This window comes from Kogia breviceps, chromosome 9 (genome assembly GCF_026419965.1).
Source record: "Kogia breviceps isolate mKogBre1 chromosome 9, mKogBre1 haplotype 1, whole genome shotgun sequence".
Taxonomy (NCBI): domain Eukaryota; kingdom Metazoa; phylum Chordata; class Mammalia; order Artiodactyla; family Physeteridae; genus Kogia; species Kogia breviceps.
In genome coordinates, this window is record NC_081318.1 from 52,530,544 (window position 1) to 52,558,044 (window position 27,501).

At 38.6% G+C, this 27,501-nt stretch overlaps 1 long non-coding RNA gene across 1 annotated transcript in view; it reads left to right on the forward strand.

Annotated features, from left to right (window-relative positions):
• Nucleotides 1–27,501, forward strand: part of LOC136794852 (uncharacterized) — a 209,151-nt gene that overhangs the window by 61,365 nt on the left and 120,285 nt on the right. The gene's annotated exons all lie outside the window — the stretch shown is intronic.

Genomic DNA, 27,501 nt, shown 5'->3' on the forward strand with positions numbered 1-27,501 from the left:
TTACAATTAATCTTTTCTTTATCCATACAGTGTAGTTAATTCTTCTACTACAGAAGTTAGAATAATTTGTCTCTTAAGAAAGTTATTGTGTATCTCCTCTCCTGGTCTGCAAGCTTCGAGGACTGATACCCTATCCTTTTCAGCCTGGAATTCTCCACCACACTTAGCACAGTAGTTGGCATATAATAAGGCACTCAATATCTATTGCACTCATTAATAAATCTACCGCCAATTATTGTATTTTGCAAAAAGTTCATCTGGTAGTATTCTTTGGGCAAGGAAGAACTTTAAAAGGTATTCATTGCTTTTATAGCATCTAATTTTCCCAGTTTTAAGACTCACAGGGTGAGAGAAGGGGTGTAACTAGGAAAGAAGCCTTCCTGCTGTGTCTCTAAGAGGCCTCATGGTTGATCAACACAGTTCCTGTGACTTGCCCCTGGTCCAGCATCTGCAAGACTTGTGGGCACAGAAACTTGATTCTTAGCACACTGAACCTGGTACTTCCAACTAGAATGCTGATTTGTTAGTTATCAATGGAGTATAAAGCAGACAGTTACTGTGAAATATGGTTGCTGAGGGCACCAGGCATTCTGGCCACCACATGCTCTCCCAGTAGGCATATCCTGTGGAAGCCATTTTATGTAGAAGGCTGCTCCATAAACAGGGGAGTGACGTATAAGGTTGTAACGTTGCTGGCATCTAGCCATCCACCATTCACACCATGGTGACATATATGCCACCAGAAGCAGACAGCTGATGTCTGCGGACCAGGTTACCCTGGTTTCTGGGTAGTGTTTGGATCCATTATGAGTTGACAAAGTGGAAAATCATATTCCCAAATGCAGCCTCCAACTAATAACAGAATCATTTCTTTATGAACTTCAAGATGGACAAAAATTTTTAAACCTGATTTTTATTAGAGGCAGATATATTTCAGTTATGTAAGCTCTTTTCTTTGCCAAAGGCAACTAGAGTCCCCAAAAGGGAAGATTAAAATTAGTGGAATATGAAAGATAGAAAAAAAATTGTCTTTATTAGTACCAAACTTAACTTATTTATCTTGTGGTTTAAGAATTGACTTTTCCCTCGGTCCTAGGAGGGACACACAATTCATAACTTTCCCAGTCTTTCCTTTAACCTTTACTGTGGGGGAAAATTAAGCTTTCAAAGACACCAGCCACCAGAATGAGCAAGGATTTTCCCTTGGCAGGATTCACTGTCCTCCCTGTAGCCTTATCATTGGAACTCCAGATAAGCCTTTCCAGATGTTGCACACCATCAAAGAGGTCTTGTTCAGAGATTTCCACGTGGACTCTGCCCTGAGTCTTTCCGGCTACGTCCTGTCCTGCCAGCCTGCTACCTTCATTTCTCCATATGGTACAACTTAGGAAAATCGATGAAGTAGACCTAGAGCCAGTGTTCATTAAGTGTTATTAAGTGATTGGATAAAAGTGTGCCTTTAACATCTTTATCTCCTTTTTTTCTGTCATTTTCCTCCTCTCCAGGGACCCTCTCCTGTACAGTCCCAGGTCTTGCTCACTTGGCCCTCAGAGTGCACCACACATTTTTATGGGGTGGGGCTTTTAAGACGTGCTGGCTCTGGAGGTTACTGACTTGATAGCCTATAACTAGCATGTATTGGGGAAACTTTCACTGACTAAAGATTAACCCAGTAGCTATTTTGGGGGAAAAGAAATTGAGGAACCCCTAGAGTTGTCTTTGCCTATTCAGAGAAATGAGTCTCTAAAGGTGTGGATTTCAGGTACTCTGAGACATAGTTTTGAACATCGGTATATGAATGTTTTTGGTTTTTTTTTGTTTGCCCAGCATCCAGGGCCAGGAGGAGGGTGAGGTGAGTGAGGAGCATAGGGCACACAGTTTGAGGAGAAGCTCACTGTCAAAACCAAACTTTCATAAATCAGAAAACGTGTGCCTCTTTAAATTTTGCCCTGTTGGTGCTTCACTGACCTCCTCTTGTCCTAGCCTTGCAGGATCCATTTCCTTTCTACTAATCATAGCCCTATTTTTCTTTGAGAAACATGCTTGCACAATCCTTGTGGTCCAGGTGGAGGTGGCAGCACTGCTGGGGTTTCAGGAATAGACCCATGACTTAGGCCTGGCCAATCAAAGCACACAACTTTGTCCACAGTGATTGGCTCAGTGATGACATGTGTCCTAAGCTGGGCCAATAGGAATCTTTCCAGGAACACTGCACACTCTTTCCAGAGGGTGGTTGAGCTGCTGGAATGTGGCTGTGAGGAGAAAGTGAACCTGAGAAAGAAGCCACTTCAAGGGAAAGGAGAGCAAAGAGATGGGAAGAGACAGATTTCTGAAACTGTTGGAACTCCATACCTGAAGAGAGCTCTATACCCTGGGCTTTTAAGTTATGCGAGTCCGTATTTGTATAGTCTGTTTTTTGTATAGTCCTGCCTAATAAAATGGGATTGGGTAGGATGAGAAGGGCACCTGATCAGCCTTGGTTCTCCAATCATACTGCCTACTTAAGGTGCCTTCATCACACAGAGGGATGACATTTGTTGTTCAGAAAAAGAACACAAAAAACAAAAAAAACCCTGAGTTTTCTTGTAGCATATCTGGGATGTAGGTAAACAATCAATCTCTGCGGCTGAAGCTTCTTAGCTACTTCCTGGTAGACTTGAAATTTAATTTCTTGTCCCAGCAAACTTCTTTTTCTACTTCTTTCCTGCTTTACCGGGAGGTGGGCTAATTGAGCCACCCACCCCATATGCCCCTGAACTGTAAAACTGTAAGGGGTACAGTAAAGAAACACAGGCCATGGACCTGGTTTTAACCTATTTTTAGGATTCCTGCCAACACACAGCAGGAAGCAAAACCAAACAACATTTTGCCACCCACCTGTACCCAAAAAAAGTCCTGATGGGAAAATATGCCAGACACTGACAATAGTGGAGACTAGGCTAGGAGATGATGTCAGGAATGACAATAAAGAATTTAAAAATAAAACACGCCCTAAAGAAACTCTCACTAGAAATTCAAGAGAAGGTAAAAGTGGAAGAGTTGAGTGTGTGAGAGAAGTAAATAGTAATATTTTTAAAAATCCCTGACTACAGGTGAGGGGAGCTACTTCTGGGAATTGGAAATGGGCAAGAAGTGCCAGCCCTCTTTATCTAGTTCTCTGATTCTCCAGGTCACAAAGTCTGTGCTAATGTTGGAGATTCCCAGGCCACTCACTGGTAGGGCTATGCACTGATCATCCCCACTCGAAATCTGGATGTGACCCAAGCCACACCTGCTGACCCCAGAGGAGGTCACTTAGCTATGATGTTATCAAAGAACAAGAAGTTCAAAATAGCTTGAAGAGATGGAGAAACTTTTAAGTTGAGTTAATGTTTTGATAAACGCCACTGCTATTAACAGAGATACTCTACTGGTAATCCTAAAAGGGAAGATAAGCCATCTCAGCTTCACCCCAGCCTCCTGGTAGACACGCTGACTTATCAGGCTGCTGGAAGAGCTATGATTCAACAGTGGATTACCGTTAGTACTGCAGGTGTTATTGGTAAAGGCAGTTCCAGCCCAGCCAATCTACGCTTGGTGCCAGTAAAGGAAGGTTAGTTGGATTTTCAATTGCTAAAGAGGAGAAAAAAATTAGAGTGTGTGTAGCTTCATGCATTGTCCTGTTCCCCTTCAAACACAATTAGCAATGAGCAAATCATAGGAGGAAAAAAAAAAGGACAAGAAGAATGAGAATATTAGGCATATGTTTATGTTTGCATAATTTTGACTGTAAAGGTTATTTGCTTCTAAGAGTTATTTTTCTTGGGATAACTCAAAAACTTTATCATGCTGGTAGGGAAATACCAAATCTAGGTGATTTATTTTATATTCACAGATTATTTGCTAAACCATTGATTTAACTACTAGGCTATTTTGGGTTATATAAAACTTCATTTTAAAGAATTAGTTAAAATATTTGACAAAATGATACACAGGTGCAAAATTCAAGATATGAAAGGTGTACTTGAAAAAGCATTTTCCCCCAGACAATGAGTTTTCCTGCCTGGAGGCAACCATTTTGATGATTTAGGGGCTCCTTTCACAGACAGACTGCGCATATAAAAGCACACATACTTATTCTTAAAAAATACAAGTGGCAGCCTACTAGTCACATTCTTCTACATCTTGCTTTTTGCACTTACTGTAACTCAGAGATCATTCAGAAAAGAGCAGTCAAGGCAGTTCTATTTGAAATTACACATATACCTGCCCAGCTGCCTTCCCTTGCTCCTCCTTTCTTTGTGTTATTTCTATAGCACTCATTACTTTGTAACACACTGTACTTGAATTACTTATTATGCTTATTGTTTGCCTTTCCCCTGGAATGCAAGTGCAGTGAGCACAAAGAATTCTTGTGTTATTTGTGCTTTGCTGTATATGTAATACCTAGAAGGTGACTAGTGCATAATAGGGTCTCAATAAAGGCATAATGGACTGGTCTAGATTGTATTTCCTGTGTTTAAACCTATTCCTTTGCAATTAAAAAGTTATTTTAAAACTGAAAAACGTAGGGCAACATCAATTGATGTAAAATCTTCACTGAAGTGTTATACTTTTTGAAAATGCTGTGACTATTTTCTTCTTCTACCCCACCCGTCTCAACTAAATCAACAGCTGTCCTAAAACCCGTATTCCATTCTAGTAAGAAAACTTCAAAGGATTATTGTAGGCAGTCATAAATCTTCTTTATAAAAAGAAAAAAAAATTTGTTTTTTCAAATATTGTTTGAATTATTTTAACAAATATTGATGAATGAATGAGTGAATAGTTTGAAGGGAAAATGATGGACTGATAGAAACCTGTAAAAGAGGGATGTAGAAATTTAAGATCTTTGAAATCCTTCACATCAGAAACATTGGTGAGATTAAACCTGTGCTTCAGCAGCTAAAGTGAAATACTCAAGTAACTGCCTCTGCTTATTGCCAGACATTTTTGTGCTAAAGTTGTTCAGAAAAGGCCAGATGCCTCCGGCTGGTTTATCTCTTGCTATTCCCAGGGTTCTGCTTTTTTTCCGACTTTTTTTCATCTATAATCTTTTCATTTAATTACTCCTTTCCCAACTCTGTATCTCCTATGTCTGCAATAGCATTTTGTGAAAATATAATAGAGTTCTTGGACATTTTTTTGGTAAGTGTCTCTGTAGTGAGATATTACTTGCTTAGTCCCAGGAGTTACAGTTGTCAATAGGCTGTGGGATGATGTCCAGGATTCATTATATGACAGGGAATGGAGACCACTCGCCTCTTCACATTTTGGAAATGCACAGCAGCCACTGAAAGAGCTTTGATTTCTCAGAAATGTCATCTGTGTTTTTATGTAATAATTGCAGGAAAAAAGAGATGTGGACATTTGCTTTCAATTGGCCTAAGTAAAAAATATTTTGATCATTGAAAAAAGGAAGTGGAGAAAAACAAAGTAAATGGCTTACTCTCCTAGTCCCCTTTAGATATCTAATTTGGTTGGACTAGTGGCCATTTGGGAATATTCTTAATTTGTGTTTTCTTGCATTTTATAAAGCAGTGATAGATTTTGTACATGAAAAAGGCCACAAGAGAAAGAATCTTTAGAGGCAGTGGGGAGGTAGGTTATAATTTTTTATGTCATTCAAATGTGAATTATATAAAACCCTAGATCAGACCTTTTTAACATTGAACTTAAACCCAGTGTCATTCATAACTTGATAGCTATGCCCCAAGAAGATCATTTAAAAGCAAGAGAAGTATTTTAGTTGAACATTAGAAATTTAAATAGAGAAGTTTGTAAAATCTCATCAAAATCCACTTGCTAGAAATAAAAGCTTATTGTTATTTATTATTATTACTATTTTTAGTATCATCCGTTGATCCTGGTGCCGACTCTTCCTCTTTATTTATTTATTTTTTTTCGGTACGCGGGCGTCTCACTGTTGTGGCCTCTCCCGTTGCGGAGCACAGGCTCCGGACGCGCAGGCTCAGTGGCCACGGCTCACGGGCCCAGCCGCTCCGCGGTGTGTGGGATCCTCCCAGACCGGGGCACGAACTCGCGTCCCCTGCATCGGCAGGCGGACTCTCAACCACTGCGCCACCAGGGAAGCCCCCACGCTTTCTCTTTAAAGAATAAAGCATCATTTGACCAGAGGGAGGGAAACCAAGTAAAGGACACCTGAGAAAACCAAATTAATTCAGTCAAGTTCATGGACTTCAGTTGTAGGCGTACTTTTAAGACCCTCACTCAAGGATGTTTTAGTTAATTCTGAGAAGTCCAGTTTTCAGGCTACTATGCCTGAAAGGAACAAAGGAAGAGACAGGAAAACTTAAAAAAAAAAAAAAACCCTCTAAAAAGCAGACTCAAGGACTCCAAACACAAGTGTCAGGAATAATTTATTTCAGGGGCAAAACAACTGGGAAATACTGAGGGAATTATAATACATGTCATAATTAATCTTTATGTTGATAACCTATTATGACCAGAAAAATATGTTTGGCCTACTCCAATAATACAAGGAATTGTGTAAAACCCATCTTAATGGCATTTCTATCCAAAATGTTTGTAATGAAAAATTTAAGTTCAGTTTTTGATATTGATGGGCCCTCCTACCTTAGATACCACTTATGTAGTCACCTCTTCCACCTTTCCATTACTAACAATTGCCACACTTTCACTTCAGACATCTCATTTTCTGATCATTACCTCTTGTCCATCCAGTTCACTTACCCTGTTTATCACACTCTTGCAAGTTTCAAACTTCATCAGTACCTCCAATTCTCTGCCCTCATTATTTACTTTTTTATATTCATCAGTTGTTCTTGCTTCCCCTATCTTTTCACTTAACTGTCTTACCCAGCTGAGATTTCATGTACTACTATGATCATTTTCTTGCAAAAGCGTCCTGATTCCTTTGGCCATCTCTTTGTCCACTTTCCTTGCCTGGCAAACATCAGCCCTGGTTTCACCCAACTTACTGCCTGCTATGCACCTCCAAGCAGCTAAACGTTGCTGGAGAAAATCCAACAGTTTTTGCCGGCTAGAGTCATTTCAAAACCATGACCATACATGGCAAGGGCACACTAACTTAAGTGCCACCCTACTATACCTGCCAAACATATTCAATTTCTAACTCTCTGAAATGACACCTTAAACCTCTATGTCCCTTCCTGCCCCCGTCACTCACATGTTATGATCTCACTCTAATTCTAAGAGTCCATCATATTCATACTTGACTCTGCCACATCTCTTTGCCCCTCTCTAAGACCATTCCCTCCAGATATACTCTGGGTCCCACTTCATGCTACCTTGATGAAGACTTCACTCCTCGAACTATCCTCTTCTTTCTCCCAGTCATCAGTTTATCTCTCTCCACTGGCTCATATCTGACAACATTCAGGTAATGACTTAATACACCAACCTTGAGCATTCGTTCTTTTCTCAGGATGTTTGCATGTTGTAGTTTCTATCACCTCTGCTTGGAAAGGTCTTTTCTCAGATCTACAAACGACGGCCTCATTATTCTGGTCTCAGCTCAGCTTCTTAACTTTTGAGGATGTTTTTAGCTCAAAGTAGCTCTCCCATCCACCACCTTTCAGGCAGGCAGAGTATGTCACATTACACAATTTTATTTTCTTCATGGTACATATTATTTTATTTTTTAATCACTGTGTTTATGTATTTCTTTTCCCACTGGGGTGTAAGCTTATTGAGGGCAGGGACTGCCTCTTCTTCATTACTGTCTTACTGTGTTACTGGAGAACAGTGCCTGGCACAGCATAGATGCGAGATAAATACTGACTGATGGATTGACTGACAAACAAGACATTGTTCCCCAGCAACGCTCACTAAAAGATGTATTACTGTACATCTTCAAACAAACCTATTTCTGGAAGGCTAGTGAATAATAATAAGAATATAAACACCACTACTAATAAAAATGCTTATCTAGCACTCTCTATGTGCCAGCTACTCTTCTGGATGCTTTCCAAATATTAACTTATTTAAATCTCACAACTCCCCCCTGAAACAGGTACAACTATTACCCCCATTTTACAAATGGGGAAACTGAGGTACCGGGTGCACCAGCACAATTAAGTGCTGTCCAAACTCAGGTTTTAATATTGCTTCAGTGGGAAAAATATTCAGCAGTGTTTATCTAATATGAATCCCTTCAGATAATCACATCTGTAGGTGGTCATTTCCATAAGAAGGAACTGCCATTTAGTATAAAGTATTAGGAAATCTTGAGCTACCACTGATCGTTGATTATACACTAGGAACAGACTATGTATTGTGGGAGATACCAGAGAAGAATAAAACAAGGTCCTTTCTAGAAAGACTGGGGTAATCTATTTAGTAAGTCTAAGGACTGTACATCTATAAAGAATTGTATAATATCATTAAAATGAACAAATTGATAAAATACACCTTTGCATGCATACTTCTAATTTTTAGATGATAACATGCTTTCTATTTTGAAGACACGGAAAATATTTATTAAGTTAGATATGTGGATAAAGGCCACATCACCATACCTTGGCACCAACTTCCCAAATCTTAGGATACATAAAGGGTGTTGGATCTAAAAAAATTTTCATATTTGGACATCTCTTCTCTTTGAACACAGACAGTCTCCCCTTTCTGAACACTATGACTGCCAGTATTAGTTGGTTTACCTAGTTGAGATACTACTTTTTTTGTACTGCATTGAGTCATTTTTCCCACTAATTTTGGACTTCATGTAAACATAAAAACTTTAGGTTAGTAGAGTTGGCTACATACCACTAGATGAACTATGAACTTTTTTTTTTTTAACTCACGAAGAGGTAATTTAAGGACCAGTATAGACAGCATATTTTAAACAATCCGGTCATAGCTCCTGCTTGGGTTGGGTGATACTCAGCCTATTTCACTGAAGAATTGAGAATATTCTTAAGCAACAGTGACTAAGTGGCCATGTCTCTTCATCCTGTTTTGATATCCTACACTGGCCCACACCCTCCAGGGCCAGCCTGGGTACAGCTCGCTTCAGAGATGATTGCCAGGAGTTCCTGGTTTGTGTCTGTAATTTCTCAAAGTTAAGTCCCTAAAATATCTTAACGTTCTGTCTAAACTACACAGTCTGCACTAACTCTATTTCAATTCTGTAGACCCATATCCTCCCTGTGTTTACTGCACACATCTGCAATCCTAGGCATTTATGATGTGCAATTTTTTTAAAATATAGAAGTATCCACTAATACTTGCTGTAAGGAAAAAAATGCTTTATGTTTTGTATTGCCTCTGATCATCTTTTATCAAAAACCTCTGTGTCTAGAATGTGTGGAATTTTAGGCTTCTTCAGTGTAGTACATTGAATTATTCCCCCCACCCCAAGAGATATATCCCCGTCCTCACTCCTGGTATCTGTGAATGTGACGTTATTTGGAAATAGGGTCTTTGTGGATGTAGTTCGTTAAGGATCTTGAGAGGAGGTCCTTCTGGATTTAGGGTGGGCTCTAAATCTAATAACTGGTGTCCTTATAGGAGAAAGGAGAGATTAGAGACACAAAGACACGGAGAGGAGAAAGGCAGGTGAAGACAGAAGTAGATAGTAGTTATGCGGTCCCAAGCCAAGGAAGGCCAAAGGTTGCTGGCGGCCATGGAACGTGAGAGGGACACGGAACGGATTCTCCCTCAGAGACTCCAGAGGGAGCGAACCCTACCAACACCTTGATTTTGTTCTTCTGGCCTCTGGAAGTGTGAAGGAATACATTTCTGTTGTTTTAAGCCACCAGTTTTGTGGTAATTTGTTATGGCAGCTCTAAGAAGCTAATACATTTGGTTTTAGGTGGGCAAATAATAAATTCAGGCTTGGGTAATGCCATGAAGATCCTTGCCTATTATTTTTTTTTTTTTTTTTTTTTTTTTTTTTTTTTTTTTTTTTTTTTTTTTTTTTTTGCGGTATGCGGGCCTCTCACTGTTGTGGCCTCTCCCGTTGCGGAGCAGAGGCTCCGGACGCGCAGGCCCAGCGGCCATGGCTCACGGGCTCAGTTGCTCCGCGGCATGTGGGATCTTCCCGGACCGGGGCACGAACCCGTGTCTCCTGCATCGGCAGGCGGATTCTCAACCACTGCGCCACCAGGGAAGCCCCCTTGCCTATTATTGATTATTGCTTCCTTTATGGTTATTTCCTGTCTCATATATCATCAGATGCCCACTTTGGCTCTAGTACCTGGGTTAGGAGCTGTTTCTCCCAACCTTTACAGTAAAGACAACCCAATACTAGCAACGATCAACCTACCAACTAAACAAAAAAAAGCTGTACTTCTGTGGTTTTGCTTTTTAAGTATTTCATGTGTGTTTTACATATGCTCTTATTAGAAAATTCCAATGATTATATTTTTATTAATATTTTAATGAACAATGCCTAACTTAGAATTTTGGTGAATTAAGTCTTTCTTCTGGTAGAATTTTAATCTAAATGTTGCAGAGAGAAAGGTACTTTAACAGTGTTATCTTAGATACTTACGATTGTCATTTGCACATTATGGATTTTCAGGATCCTTCTTCAGGGCCCTTCTGGGAGCCAGGTTAGTGGTAAAGTGGATTTCTTGGACCTTGCTTCTCAGAGTGTATCAGAGATTCGCCATATCCATGTATGTACTTTAATCTTTCCCATGCATGCCGGCAGCCTTCACAGTTCTATGTCTGCCCTCGCTGATCACTCAGTGAAGTCTTAGTAGTTGTAGGATTTAAAAACTTAATTTAGTTAATAATCAGAGTTGGTGAACACCAATTGTATCTGTACTATTTTTTTTTAATTTTTGAATTTTATTTAATTTATTTTTTTATACAGCAGGTCCTTATTAGTCATCAATTTTATACACATCAGTGTATACATGTCAGTCCCAATTGCCCAATTCATCACATCTCCACCCCCACCCCCCCGCCGCTTTCCCTGCTTGGTGTCCATACGTTTGTTCTCTACATCTGTGTCTCAACTTCTGCCCTGAAAACTGGTTCATCTGTACCATTTTTCTAGGTTCCACATATATGCGTTAATATACGATATTTGTTTTTCTCTTTCTGACTTATTTCACTCTGTATAACAGTCTCTACATCCATCCATGTCTCAACAAATGACCCAATTTCGTTCCTTTTCGTTCCTTTCGTTCCTTTCGTTCCTTTTATGGTCCATTGTATATATGTACCACATCTTCTTTATCCATTCGTCTGTCGATGGGTATTTAGGTTGCTTCCATGGCCTGGCTATTGTAAATAGTGCTGCAATGAACATTGGGGTGCATGTATCTTTTTGAATTATGGTTTTCTCTGGGTATGTGCCCAGTAGTGGGATTGCTAGATCATATGGTAATTCTATTTTTAGTGTTTTAAGGAACCTCCATACTGTTCTCCATAGTGGCTGTATCAATTTACATTCCCACCAACAGTGCAAGAGGGTTCCCTTTTCTCCACACCCTCTCAGCATTTGTTGTGTATAGATGCTCTGATGATGCCCATTCTAACTGGTGTGAGGTGATACCTCATAGTACTTTTGATTTGCATTTCTCTAATAATTAGTGATGTTGAGCAGCTTTTCATGTGCTTCTTGGCCATCTGTATGTCTTCTTTGGAGAAATGTCTATTTAGGTCTTCTGCCCAATTTTGGATTGGGTTGTTTGTTTTTTTGAATACTGAGCTGCATGAGCTGTTTATATATTTTGGAGATTAATCTTTTGTCCATTGTATTTGTACTATTTGTAAAAGGGACAGCCAGGGATTCTTAACCTGGATTCTATAATTTTATGTTCATAGCAAACCTGCTTTATTTATAGTAAGCTCAAACTGAAACTTAGAATTTCTTTCAATTATGAATTTAGGCTCCAAACCATGGAGCCAAGGAATGCTACATTGTGTTACTATATACCTGTGATTCTGTCACAGTAGAAATCATTAATATTTTTGCATTTCCTTATACTTGATAGTATTTCTGAAATGTTCATGGTAATTACTATATTGGAATTATAGTAGTTATTAGTTCCATCAACAATGCTATTATTTAATATATTAATAAAGAAATTGTATAGTACCATATCACAACATTTTCTTTTAATATTTTGATAGTTGTGTTTCAATTGCTTTTCAATTGTAATTTGATTCCTGTTGCTTTTGTAAACCTGTTTCATTTTAAGCATTTACAAATTTTCTTCTGAGAGGAGTTCATAGGCTTCACCAGACTGTAAAAGAGACATCAATGGCACAGAAAATTTTAAGAACCCCTGCATTAGCTCTTAGAAAGAAAGACAACTGAGGTCTGAGGTCACTAAGTCATTTGCTTCCTCAGAAAACTGAGTTATTTAGCATATTTCCTTTGAGGGCGTAGACATATAGCAGTAAGTAATATTCCACTTTTCCAAAAATGATCCAAGCACTTGTTCTCTTTAATTACTTTACATTTTATTTACATTTTGTGTAACAAAGTTTTTTTTTGCTTGCTATAATATTTGGGCAAGTTTGATTAGGTTTTCTGCCCCGGGGGAGTAGGTTATAATCATCAGTCGTTGCCAGTGCTCAGTTTTGATCTGGAACATGTGAGAATCTTTACCCTGCCTTACTCATAGACCTTATTTGACGTGTCACTGGAAATGGAAGCATGCTACCCTTGGAATGTTAGTGCTGGAGGCGCCAAGTCATTTCACAGGAAAACAGTGACATTAGAGAAAGGTCGTGTGAAAACAGGGGTGATGGAATTTCCTTTATGAAGATGAAAATGCTCTCTGTTTTTATTACTTTGCCTTTTTTTTTTTCTTTTACGAATCCAATATTTATTTTCTTATGTACAAAAAGTAAACTCCAAATGAACATAAAACACAATAAAATCCTTTCAGCTAAACTGACTTTAATTGCCCATTATCTTATTGACACAATTAATCATATAAATACTATATGGACTGTCACCACAGTGTCACATTTGTTATACAGAAGGAATGTGATATTTGGCTAATTAAGAATGTTAAGTAGAGAGAAATAGATCATAAAGCAACTGGGGGAGTAGAGTGGTGGTCAAAGGATTCTGAGATCATCACTCTATTAAAAGAAGTAATCTAGGAACTTCCCTTGTTCTGCTGATGATATAGCTTCGGGGTGTATAGGTGTGGCTGAATGACCTTGGATATGACATGTAATTACATTCCTCTTCTCTGATGTTCAAGACAAGCAGGCTTATTGTTGTTTTGGGTTCTCCTTAGGGTGAAGGACTACAGAATGCTCTCTCTTTTCTGAACCAATTAAAAAAAAAAATCAGCAACAAAAATACCTTTGCATATATTCACACATACTTTTTTTCACATCTTTATTGGAGTATAATTGCTTTACAATGTTGTGTTAGTTACAACAAAGTGAATCAGCTATATGTATACATATATCCCCATATCCCATTTGAGTAGCAGATTCATTAATTCATCTGATACACATTTATTTGTTGAGTGCCAATTATCTGCTCAGCCTCTGCTATGGACTGTGATGTCAGTGTTGGCATCATCTCTCTCCTGCGATGTTACAGAGAGAATGCAAGACATGGTGCTCACTTAGCTATATTTCTCTCTAAATCACATTTTCTTCTTCAGGAACACATTGGTGTTTTTTTTTCCCTTGTGGGATCTCTTTTTAAAATTTTTTTATTTTTCTAGTTTTACTGAGATGTAATTGACACACATCACTATATAAGTTTAAGGTGTACAGCATAATGATTTGAATTCCATGCATCATGAAATGATGACCACAATAGGTTTAGTGAAAACCCATCATCTCATACAGATACAACATTAAAAAATAGGAAAAAAATGTGTTTTCCTTGTGATAAGAGCTCTTAGTTTAGTCTCTTCACAGCTTTCTCTTTTCAACTTTCAGTGTTAATTATCTTTATCATATTGTATGTTACATCCCTATTTCATATTTACCTTATAACTGGAAACTGTACCTTTTAACTGCCTTCATCTAATTCCCCTCCCTGCACCCCCTGCTCTGGTAACCACAAATCTGATCTCTCTTTCTATGAGTTTGTTTGTTTGTTTGTTTTTGAAGTATAATTAGCCTACAGCACTGTAATTGACCTGGTACACAACATAGTGATTCGATATTCCTATACATTTCAAAATGGTCACCATGGTAAGTCTAGTTACCATCTGTCATTATACGAACATATTACATAATTATTGACTTATCCATACTGTACATTTCATACCTGTGACATTTATTTTGTAACTGAAGGTGTGTACCTCTTAATCTCCCTCACCTATTTTTCTCCCCACCTCAACTCCCTACCCTCTGGCCACCACCTATTTATTCTCTGTATCTATGCCTCTGCTTCTGTTTAGTTATGGTTGCTCATTCGTTTTGTTTTGCAGATTCCATATATAAGTGAAGTCATATTTGTCTATCCCTGTCTGACTTATTTCACTTAGCATAATACCCTCTAGGTCTATCCATGCTGTTGCAAATGGCAAGCTTTAATTCTTTTTTATGGCTGAGTAATATACTATTGTATATATATATATATACCACATCTTTATCCATTTATCTGTTGATGGACATTTAGGTTGCTTAGGTCTTAGCTGCTGTAAATAATGCTGCAGTGAACTTAGGGGTGCATATATCCTTTCAAATTAATGTTTTTGTTTTTTATGGGTGAATTCCCAGAAGTGAAATTGCTGGATCATATATGGTAGTTGTATTTTTAATTCTTTGATGCATCTCCACACTGTTTTCCATAGTCGCTGCACCAATTTACATTCCCATCAATGGTGCACGAAGGTTCCCTTTTCTCCACGTCCTCACCAACACTTGTTATTTGTTGTCTTTTTGATAATAGCCATCCTGACAGGTGTGAGGTGATATCTAATCGTGGCTTTGATTTACATTGCTGTGATGATTAGTGATGTTGAGCATATTTTTGTGTGCCTGTTGGCCATCTGTATGTCTTCTTTGAAAAAATGACTATTCAGTTCCTCTTCTCACTTTTACTTTATTTTATTTTTTTTGATGTTGAGTGGTATGAGTTCTTTGTATATTTTGGATATTAATCCCTTGTTGGATATATCATTTGCAAATATCTTTTTCCATTCAGTAGGCAACCTTTTTGTTTTGCTGATAGTTTCCTTCACTCTGTGAAAGCTTTTTAGTTTGATGTAGTCCCATTTGTTTGTTTTTGCTTTTGTGTCCCTGGCCTAAGGAGACATATCCAAAAAAATATTGTTAAGACTGATGTCAAAGAGCCTATGGCCTATGTTTTCTTCTAGCAGTTTAATGGTATCAGGTTTTATATTTAAGTCTTTAATCCATTTTGAGTTTATTTTTGTATATGGTGTGAGAAAGTGGTTTTAAGTAAGATGAAAGGACTAAGGGCTAAGAATACAGCTATGTCTCTCAGGCCTGAGATGGGGATTGCAGAGCCACTGGGTACTCTCTTTGTGTCTGTCCCTTGCTTCTCTTTGTGCTTCTCCTTCATCCTTCTCTCTGCCAACTCTTCTCCAACATTTGTTCTCAGGGAGGAATGTGGCCCCTCAGAGCTTCTAAATTTACATACTTTATTTCCTGGCATGTGGAGAGAAAAACTCTCCTTATCTTGGTGTCAATTTCTAAAGTCTTCCTTTAGAGAATCTGATTTTCTGGCTTGCTTCTATGTTTACTTGAGGCCAATTAACTAGGGCCTGAGTGGGGATGTTATATGGTACAACATGGCTGGGTACACCTATGAGGGTAATGAGGAGGACAATTCTCAGAGAAAAGAGAGGGGGGTAATAATTCATGGACTGAGAGGAGGTTCCAAAGTGGGTTCAGTCAGAACTGGGACTCCATTGTGGGATAACAGGAAAAAGCTGGCTTTATACCTCCCTTTGAGCAAATGAAACACATTTTATTTATATTAGCAGTGCAGTACAAAGTGCAGTTAGGATAAATGGTGGCAAGATCAGCATCATCATCTAGTACAAAAATGCAAGTTTCTGAGCACCCCCATCTAACCAGGGATTATATGATTGTGAGTGCAGACAGAACGTGTTTCTGGAGGTGTACCTTGTCCCTTTCCTTGCCCAGTGTTTATGCAGAAGGCTGGAGAAGGCCTACACATTGTCTAGTCTGGATCTGTGCAAATCCTCTCTCACTTGGTCCAGGTACACCTCATCAGGCTCAGTGTTGTCTAATGCAGAATGTGATTGAAGCAGTGCATTCAGTCCTCATCCATTACACTCAGGCTCTTCAGCTGATCCAACCACGTTGCTAAACTCAGGGTTATAGAAGCAGATTAGGCATCAGTTGCCCAGAATTCTTTGCATTCATTCTAGGAAGCTCTTAGATAATTTAAAGGGTGTAATGTAGAAGCCTTAGAGCATTTTAAAAAACATGTAGGCTTGCAATGTTCATTTGTGTGTTATCTCCTCTCCTAGATTATACACTTGTTGAAAAAGAGACTATAATTTATTTTTATAAAAATTGCATGTTTTATATAAATTTTTATTTATAAAAACCTAGCACAAACTCTTGTGTATACGTGCACCAAACATTTTTTATTAACAAATGACTCTTCATTATCCAAAACATGGATATCTAGTTACTCCTTCTATCTTTCCTGTTTTCTGGAAATTCCTACTTGTCTTTTAAAAAACTTAGGCTGCATAAAAAGAAACGAAGTTGAGTTACTTGTAGTGAGGTGGTTGGACCTAGAGACTGTCGTACAGAGTAAAGTAAGTCAGAAAGAGAAAAACAAATACCATTTGCTAACACATATATATGGAATAAAAAAATGGTTCTGAGGAACCTAGGGGCAGGACAGGAATATAGACGCAGATGTAGAGAATGGACTTAAGGACACAGGGAGGGGGAAGGGTCAGCTGGGACGAAGTAAGAGAGGGGCATGGACATACATACACTACCAAATGTAAAATAGATAGCTAGTGGGAAGGAGCTGCATAGCACAGGGAGATCAGCTGGGTGCTTTGTGACCACATAGCGGGGTGGGATAGGGAGGGTGAGAAGGAGAGACAAGAGGGAGGGGTTATGGGGATATATGTATATGTATAGCTGATTCATTTTGTTATAAAGCAGAAACTAACACACATTATAAAGCAATTATACTCCAATAAAGATGTTAAACAGCCTAAGTTTTTTTTTTATCACCTTCTCTGGGGCATCCCCCTGAATTCTCCAAGAAGTTAGTGACTCCACTACCATGTCCCCAATAGCATTTTGATCATAGCTCTATAAGCATTGTTTCCACTGTGTTGTAATTACATATCCTCCATTAGAGTGTGAGTTTATCTAGGGCTTGCACGATGATTCATTCATTTTTGTGTTCTTTTCAAGCAGCTAAAGCTAGAATCATTTCATCATAAAGGTTTATCGAAGGAACAAATCCTTAGGATCTCCCTCCCCGCTGAGTGCTTGGTATTGTAATGGAACCCACAACTGGATGTGGCTAGCAGGTCCTCTAATACATAAAAGCAAATAACATACTAGGCAAAAATGTGACCTCCAGAATTAGATTGCTTAGGTTGAATTCTGAATCTGGTACTTACTAGCTGTGTGACTTGGGTCAAGTTACTTACCTTCTTTGTACCTCAGCCTTTACTCTGTAAAGTGGAATGTTAATAGTACCTACCTCATTAAATTGTTGTATTAAATGAAATAATATTTGTAAGGTGCTTAGAGAAATACTTGGTTCATAGTAGGTTCTCAGTAAATATTATCTATTGTTGTTAGAAAAATTGAATATATGACCACTGAATTTGGTAAATTAGGGAATGGGAAAAGAATGGGATGAAGTATTTTGCCCTATTGTAATAATGATTTTACTTGTTTTTTTTCTTCCATTGATTTCCCATATTCCCCCCCCCCCCTTTCCCTTCTTTTTACTTTTCTATTCCCATTCCTTTCTTCTTATATGGTAGGAAGTGTTGGTAGTAATCAAAGTCATGATTGGGAGTTGAAAAAGCAACAGTTTTTGGAAGTCACTAGATTGAGCAGAGTAGGCTGTGATAATAACAAGAGTGTGATATATATAAGTCATTTGGAAAGATTTCCTGGATGTGGGCCTAAAAGGTTTCAGGAGGACTATTGAAAGATGAAAAGAATGTGAATTGGCCAATGTATGAAATGCATTCGATATCCTTTACCCTTCTTAGCTATTTAACAGCTCTTTGTTTAATGCAGAAAAATCCCACTAACATTTTGGGTGAGCTATACCTCCTTGTTTATAGATTTAGGACTTCAAGGGTCCAAGATTGAGATTTCCTTATTTTTAAAGGGGCTTATACTTGAAAGTGTGCATGTATAAATCTACATCTTTTGCACATTATGTAAATTTCAAAATCTCTTTTGCCAAGTTAAAAAATATCTTGCTGTTGATATAATTTGTTTTCATTGGTAGTTGTATGAAATATCTGTTTGTATTGTTTGTCCTTAAAATTCTAGTTATATTTGACTATCTCCCTTCAACTCCTTGTGGTGTAGTAGTTGTATACTACACAACATAACAGGACTGCAGAGTTTTGGATTGGAAACTTTGACCTGTTGTTTTTGTCTAGAAATTCCTTTTAGTTCTAGATGAGGATGGTGCCACAAAATATGCTTTACTTAAGGCCTTTAGCTTAAGCAGAACTGTTCATTGAAAAACAGGTATTTGTACAGTCAGCCTTAACTTTTAAGTGTGTTTCCTTCACTCCCTTCAATAATACTCTCTTTCCTATGTAACCAATTATTTGGGGAAATCAGGAGGGGTGGGCTGGGGTACAGGAGTACTGTCAAGCCATTATGTTTGAATGAGGTAGAATTAAGACTGAGATGTTAAATGCATTATTCAAGCACTGTGAAAAAAGCCTAAATATAAAAGATTTTAAAAGTGAATCTTACATGAAGTGAATTTGTTCTTAGTAAGGAGAATGTTTGTTTTGGGTATTAACAGGAGCATGAGAGAGAAGCCTATATACTAAGGTAATTGGAAACTACAACAAAGCTATCCACAAATGACTAGAAATGGATCCTGATTACATACACATTAACCGCAAAGGTGAAGCTTGAGTGGCTTATAAGGCCATCAAAATTCAACAGTAAGAGCATATGCTTACTCAAAGCATTCTTTTATTTAAGATGCTGGACAGATGCCTCGCAAGGTCAATGAGAAGCACATGTTTAATGAACGGCTCCCCTGGCTTTCTTCAGGGCCTCATTTAAAGGAGACACCCAAATCAAATGTCCTTGTTGTCTCTTCAAGGTGTAGCCAAGCAGAAATTTTGAACAAGTCCTCTATTTTCATACTTTTTAGAACAACATATTTATATAATTCTTTGAATATGTTTTTATTACTTTTGACTGCTCAATTTGAGTAAGTCAGTGGGGTTTCTGACCCAGAGCTTAAGTTACTATGTCAATTCTGGCATCAGAAAAAATATCAGGCTATTTGTGGATACATGTTTATTAGGGAGAACTTTTTCAGGGGCGTGGTTGTATGTGTGGAAACTTTTAAGTAAATAAGAGATTAAGAGGGATATTTCCGTTTCCTCTGGTTATTCCCCACAACCACAAAAATTAGCAAGTAGTTATGGATGACATTTAGATTTAAAGATCTAAATAACTAGCTAAATTTTACTTGACTAACAACTATAAAATGTAACACTTGCTTGTATTTTTTCTTTTTTTAGTAATGAGGGGGTGAGTTGGGAGGATTGTCTAAATGTGTAATGTGAATTTGAAAGAACTTCTATTTAATACTTTAAAAATTATTTTTTATTCGTGGTAAAATACATATCACATGAAATTTACTATCTTAACCATGTTTCAGCGCACAGATTAGCAGCATTAAGTATATTTACATTGTGCAATCCCAATCATCACCTTTTTAGAACTCTCTGTTTTGTGAAGTAAAAGTCTCACATCTCGAATTCAATCCACCAAGTATGGAAACCAAGGAGTAGAACTACTTTATAAGAAATGTATCATGACTAAGGTAGAATGTAGTGATACACAATTGAGATGAGTAGAAAAAGATGAGAGAGCCAGTGGACCATGGTTCAAGTGATTTTGTGGTGGGAGACAATGACCATTGATCTAAAAATATACTCCATCTGGCCTTGTTCCTGCAAAATTTCCATCCCTTAAACCTTGCTATGTGTTTAATTGTCCAGGATTCAACTAGATGCTGTGTTGAGTGCTGCTTTGGCCACAAATTAGATGTGAGGGCAGGGACATCATTTCTATTCTGGGGCCGGGAAGAAGTTCTTTACAGCTCTCCAGGGGTTTGATGACCCCCTTCTTGCTGCAATCTTACGCCTCTCACATTCACAACTGGAGAACTTTGGGTCAGAGAGAAGACCATCTTTATTTTCCCAGGAAGGAGCAATCATTCCCCATGTCCTGCATGTTCATAGAACACTGAGAAGGATGATTAGCTGATGTCAGGACTAGAGATCAGGGTATTCTGATCTAGTTGGGAATTTTTGAGAAGATCTAGAAAAAAGACTCTGTTTCCCTTTGTACTAAAGGAGAGTTTAACCCTGGTACTATGGAGCAGGAGTGGGCCGAAGAGTGGCCAGAAATGGGAAGGGCACATATTTTTCCCATGAAATTATCTCATGGAAAGGATTGGTTATACAGTATTTTTTCAAACATTAGGTCATGAACCATTAATGATGGCGAAATCAGTAGAAGGTTTCTACCAATATTTTAATAAACTGAAAAAAAAGACAGTAGAGAATATCACGAGTGCTGCTTCATGAAACAAGTTTTTAGGTGTATATGTGCAAATATGTTTATGTGTGGGTGTAGATGTGGGTATTATAAATGGATATCTGTATGCAGTGGAAAAGTTATTTCTCACCAAGAAGTCAATGAGAGAAAAGTTTGGATCTACTGAAGTCAGAACTGCATGCTCCTAATTTTTACAGAGCTTAATCTCCTCAAGGTATTAACTAACATCTGGGTGCAATTAAATCGTATCTGTAAATTCTTTCCAGCTTACTTCTGTTTTCAAATAATTCTTGTGAACTGAAGTTCATGGAGTACTAGTCAGTAAGTGGAAATGGTAATTTCACTACTAAAAATAGTTAATATTCATCATATTGCCCAGTATTGTTCTAAGAGTGTTATTTGTATTGATCCTTACTATAATTCTTTGGGATAGGAAACATTATCATCTTCATTTTACACATAAAAGAATGGAGGCACTGAGAGCTTTAGTGAATTGTCCAAGCTGCATGGCTGGTTTGTGGCAAGCCAGAATTCCAAGCATCTAATTTCAGAGTCCATGACCTTGGCCACTATACTATACTACTTTTCACTATATCAAAAAGAAATATATTATAAACAAAAAAAAAAAGTTATGTTTCTAACATCAGATTGTGGATTTGAGGTTTCAGTGACACCTGATTCAAAGTGATTGAAATAATGTTATCACCACTATTCTCTGATAACTCCATTTCAGAATCTATTTGCCAAGGACTTGCTCCTTACTCATTGGTATGATGCAAAGATACAGTGTAACACTGTCTAAAACTAGGCTAGCTTAGAGTTCCTTCCTCTCTGTGTGAAGATGAACAATATCTGTGAACAATGAGTAGTGATGTTGAACAAATTGCCTATTTGTTCAAATTCTATTATACATTTCCAACTGGTAGATGGCTGATTAATGGAGCCCAAGGGCATCTATGCCATTGTTTTACCCATAAATCAAGTAAGGGCTATTGAATGCTACTTTTCAGGCATTTTATGGTCTCATGAATTAAAAATAAATAAATAATAGCTTTAGAATTAGAAATGAACTTCAATTATTAGGATAATTGAAGCTATCCACTCTAGATGGTTTGAATCACTTTGAAGGATAAATATGTACTGTTTGTATAATTCAGAGACAAGGTCTCTTTATTATTCTGAGGACTTACTATTTCTGGGTGTGCCAGAAGACTCCCATTTGGAAGCTATACTACTGCCACCAGTGACTAGTACCTTGGCAGAAAATGATAGTTTATGAACTTCTGATTCCTGGTATGTTGCTTCAGCTCCCTTTCTCACCAGAGAGTAGAAAATATACCAGGTAAAACTGCAGAGAAATACTGATTGTTTTTGATACCATGACAATAGGATGGGAGCATGTATATGTGTGTGTGTGTGTGTGTGTGTGTGTGTGTGTGTGTGTACAGGGGAGCCTGCAAGCTTGGTCAGGGTAGGGAGAAATTAAAGGAAGTTACATTTGAAGGATAAATATATTCATAAATTTGTAGATATAATGATTTTATAAGCCATTTAATACAAATAAATTTTTAATGTGATTATGTAGACCAAAATTTTCAAATCGTTTTGTTTCACAAACTCTTTATGTGGTGATTGTATGAGTCTAACAACATAACTCTTTAAATACTTATCACCATACCTCAAAAATTAGAAGTGATCAATATCTTAAATGCTGTTAAAACTTATTCTGTTTATGCCATCTCACAAGGAGCACTATTTACCAAAAGTTCAGTCTTCTATTCTTGATTATTTATTCTACCAGCATCTTTTTCTAGAGAACTTTTGCATTTGCTTGACATACAACTTTGGGACTATTTGATATTACTTTGGCTTCCCATTGTGGCACTCTGACGCTGCTTCATTGTAAGAGTGGTTGTTATTTATTATCATTTCAGAGTGGCAAGATAGAACTATATCTCTAAGAGGTAGCACACAAATTATTCTCTGTCGTTGCAATGAACAAATGCTTTTGTTTCCAATCTTCTGCTGCACACGATGTGCATTTCCTTTATCATACAGTTTAAAAATACACAGCTAGTGGGAACCTGCGGTATAGCACAGAGAGCTCAGCTCGGTGCTCTGTGGTGACCTAGATGGGTGGGATGGGGGTGGGGAGGGAGGTCCAAGAGGGAGGGGATATATGTATACATATAGCTGATTCACTTCGCTGTACAGCAGAAACTAACACAACATTGTAAGGCAACTATACCCCAATTTAAAAAAATAGATAACACTTTTTTTTTTTTTTTTTTTTTTGCGGTACGCGGGCCTCTCACTGTTGCGGCCTCTCCTGTTGCAGAGCACAGGCTCCGGACGCGCAGGCTCAGTGGCCATGGCTCACGGGCCCAGCCTCTCCGCGGCATGTGGGATCTTCCCGGACCGGGTCACGAACCCGTGTCCCCTGCATCGGCAGGCGGACTCTCAACCACTGCGCCACGAGGGAAGCCCAACATAGCACTTTTTAATAAAAGGCAATATACATTCATTGTAGCTGATTTTTGGAGTAAGGATATAGAAGCAATAAATAAAAATTATGTGTAATTAAAATACTTAGGAACAACCACTAATAATGATTGGTATATTTCCTTTCAGATTTTTTATTTGAGTAAATGTTTGAGTAAAAATGTACATTTATTTTTCAAATAAGTTGGCATTACAGTATATTAAAAAATAGAATACATTTTAAAGCTTAAAACCATATTGTAGTTACTTTTCAAAACCTCTAAATATTTTAACATCTCATTAATGGCTTCATTATATCTCCTTGTATCGATGTTCATGGATTTTTTAAAAATTAATTTTTATTGGAGTTGCTTTACAATGTTGTGTTAACCTCCACTGAACAGCAAAACGAATCAGCCATACACATACAGATATCCCCTCCCTTTTGGACTTCCCTCCCATTTAGGTTACCACAGTGCACTAGGTAGAGTTCCCTGTGCTGTACAGTATGGTGCCATCGGTGGTCTATTTTATACATAGTATCAATAATGTGTATATGTCAATCCCAGTCTCCCAATTCCTTCCACCCCACCCCTTTCCCCCTTGGTATCCATACATTTGTTCTCTACGTCTGTTTCTGCTTTGGAAATAAGATCATCTATACCAGTTTTCTAGATTCCACATATATGTGTTACTGTACAATATTCGCTTTTCTCTTTCTGACTTATTTCACTCTGTATGACACTCTCTAGGTCCATTCATGTCTCTACAAATGACCCAATTTCATTCCTTTTTATGGCTGAGTAATATTCCATTGTATATATGTACCACATCTTTATCCATTCCTCTGTTGATGGACACTTAGGTTGCTTCCATGTCCTGGCTCTTATAAGTAGTGCTGCTAGCTCACAGCTTATTTTACTCAGCCCCTTTCATTAGACATTTATGTTATTTCCAAATTTTCGTGATTATGATTACACACAATGCCAACATCTTTGTATTTGAACTTTTCTGCATATCTATGATTATTATCTTAGTCTAAATTCCCAGAAATCAAAGATCAAAGAGAAGTATATTTTTGAGGCTTTTGATATATTTTTCTCTTGAAGAGATCATACTATTTTCACTCTCTAAGAGCCCATTTTTATATTTTTGTTGCTTTTGGCAACATGAATTTTATATTCAATTGTCATCATACTATGATACCCAATGACTAAGTAAGGATAGATCAATCTATCTATCTAGCTAGCTATCTACCTATCTACCTACCTACCTACCTACCTAAGAAAGTAACATAAGGACACATATATGTCATGTATGTATCCTCACATATTGTACTTTATAAAAGAAAACTGATATTTAGCAATGGTGTGAATTCATCTCTCTGGGACACTTTCTCATCCAAGCCCCTTGTAACCTGGTCCTCCACCCATGCCCAGTGGGTTTGGTAAGAATGGCAGGAAAAGGACCTGTCATTATGTGGCTGTATCCCAGCCATATTTGTTTAGAGATCATTTGTAACGCAATTCATCATCTCTGTATAAGCCAGAATGACAGTTTTCCTACTTGCTTCGGCCCGCTTTAAAGAAGTTTAGGAAACTCCAATAAAATTTATTTTGTGAGACAATAAATTTAATATATAAAAACTTGATTTTTCCTTTGAACCCAAGGGAAACTATTTTGCAGGTGGAGTGAGACTGTGGAACAAACAGAGGTGAAGATGCACAATTTTGGCTAGATTTCAAAACTACAAGAGAATGTGCCTGGTTCATGTATACAGAATTATTCGAAAAGCTGTTTCACAAGAAGGAAAAGACCTGTAGGAGAAACCTTGCAATTTTCAGAGCAGATGTTTCAACAGTTAGCTAGTCAGACATCCTTTCGCCTCTTTCCCAAGTCTTGTTTCTCCTCCTGCACCCCAACCTGGGATTGCCCTGGTCAGTACTCATTGCCACCTTGCTCTGGTTGCGGCCATTAAAGCCAGCTGGCTCTCTACCTCACAGAGGCCCTCCACCTTCCTAAAGCCTCAAGACACTCATCACCTGGTCCCATGGCAGGTATGTGCTGAGTTGACATCAGAAGGAGGGCTGCTCCCTTATTGGGCCTCGGCCTACTCTCTCCTCCAGGGGTATATGTCTGCTGTCCTTGTCCAACACAGGACATGAGGGACTGAAGCAAGGTCATTTTTAACCCTGCACATATACTCTTGACACTCTGCCTCCAAATGGAAATATCTCAGTGCTTAGATTTTCAACAGTTTATTTATTCATCCAACTAATAAATATAAACTGAGAACTTCCTATGGGTCAGACACTTCTAAGTGGTATGGGCTCCACATTGAACAAAAATAAACAAATTCATGACCATAATGGAGATTACAATCTAGTAGGGATGACAGATAATTAACAAATAGGCAGCGGTTTATCATATGATGTTAGGCAGTGACAAGTGCTATGAAGAATAATTAAGTGGCATATGAGGCTAAAGGGAGAGGAAGGCTACCTTTCTGGATAGGAGGTCAGGAAAGGTCGTTCTGAAGAGATGGCCTTTCAGCAGACACCTGAAGGAAAAGCGAGAATAAGCCATGTAGATATCTGTAGGACATATAGATGTCCTGCTAGGGGAAACTGTAAGAGCAAAGGCCCTGAGTGGGAGTGTGCTTGAGAAGCACAAAGAGGCCAGTGTGTATGGATGGAGTAAGTAAAGGGGTGGGTAGGAAGAGATGAGGCCCGAGATAGCCAAGGATCAGGTAAGGTAGGTAATGTAGGGTCCAGCCAATGTACAGGCTGCATTTATTTGAAGTGTGATAGGAAGCTAGTGGAGGGTTTTGAGAAAGAAGTGATGTCACCTGTTAACCTTCTGTTGCTCTTCTGGAGTCTTCTAATTCTGCTTGTATGGTGTTGTTCTACGGCGTTGAGATGGGAGGATATTTTTTCAAATTCCCTTTTGCTTTTGTCACCATCACCATGTGGGAGACAGTTTACACAGATAGATGCTGTCTCTCTGCCAAAGGCATAATTAAAATGTCTGGGGCTTTATGGAAAACGTTACAGAGGACCTGGAGTAGTGAAGTTTCTTTGGACTTCAAAGAACAGAATCCAATGCAGATTACTTCAGCAAACTTCATCAGACAAGTGATGGTGTATCTTTCAGAATCCAAGCAAGAGGTCCATCTAAGCCTTGGGAAGCAGGGCTGTTCCAGGGGTCTTCGCAGCAGCCATCTGTGGCCCCTTTTCTGCAGTTTCACATTACTGAGGCCAGCAGTTTCTGGGTGCCTTTGTTTAAAAGTTCAAATTATTGGGAGAGAGAATTTGATTGGTTCAGCCTGACTCAGCCATCCTCTTCCGAATCAATGAATTCTAGTCAAGGGGGCAATGGCAGCAGAAATAAAACAGCTCTGAGAAGACCCGTGTGGGTGAGGGGCATGGTTCCCAAAGACAATGCTGGACAGAGAGCTTTCCAGTGGTTTGTGACTGTTCGGGGGGCAAGCGCTCAGATGCTTGGTTTATGCACTCTGACGGAGGCAGACCCCTAAAGCAGGGGCTTCTGAGTAGTAGCTATGTCTCTGCTCTCTTCCTCTATGAGGAGCTGATATCCTGGGCAATTTGGTTGCAAAGTCCTTGATAGCAAGGGCCACTTTTATCCCCTTTTGTACCTCCTTGAACAAAATAAAGGGCAGGAGATATTTTTGGTGTTAAATTTTGCTTCGGGGCCCTGTTGTTTATGATCCTGAAGCAGCCCCACAGCTCTCTACAATTACAGGTCCTCTTTTACATTCTTAAAAGATTTGCTGATAACTTGACAGACAGATATAGTTTTATTGTGAAGAAATTTTTGCCCACTCTCACATGAACTGCTGTGCCACGAACATGGAATTTGGAGTCAGGAATATATTAAGTCCCGTTCCTGGGAAACTCTGAGATGAAGATTTGTGAGCAGGAGCTTTATCGGGGAATATTCTGGGGATCAGCCCCTGTGAGGGGTGAGGGAAGCAAGACTGGGCAAAAGAAGGTCAACTGTGATGCCGTGACAACAGAGACTCCAGCCCTTCCTATAGGGATCTCTGGAGCTAGGATGGACCTCCAGCATCATCTGCAAGGGAGACAAGGGAACCAGGCCTCTGTACCTAGCAGTGACCAGTATGGGGAGGGGGCTTACTTTGTGGGAGACAGCTACCTTTGGTCCCGAGATGAATGTGAGCTCCCAGCCACCAATCCTGTAAGCAGCTGGGAAATGAGTGCTTTGCTCAGAATGTGCAGGTTGGGGACAGAGAACGTCTGGTTGGTCCATCATAGC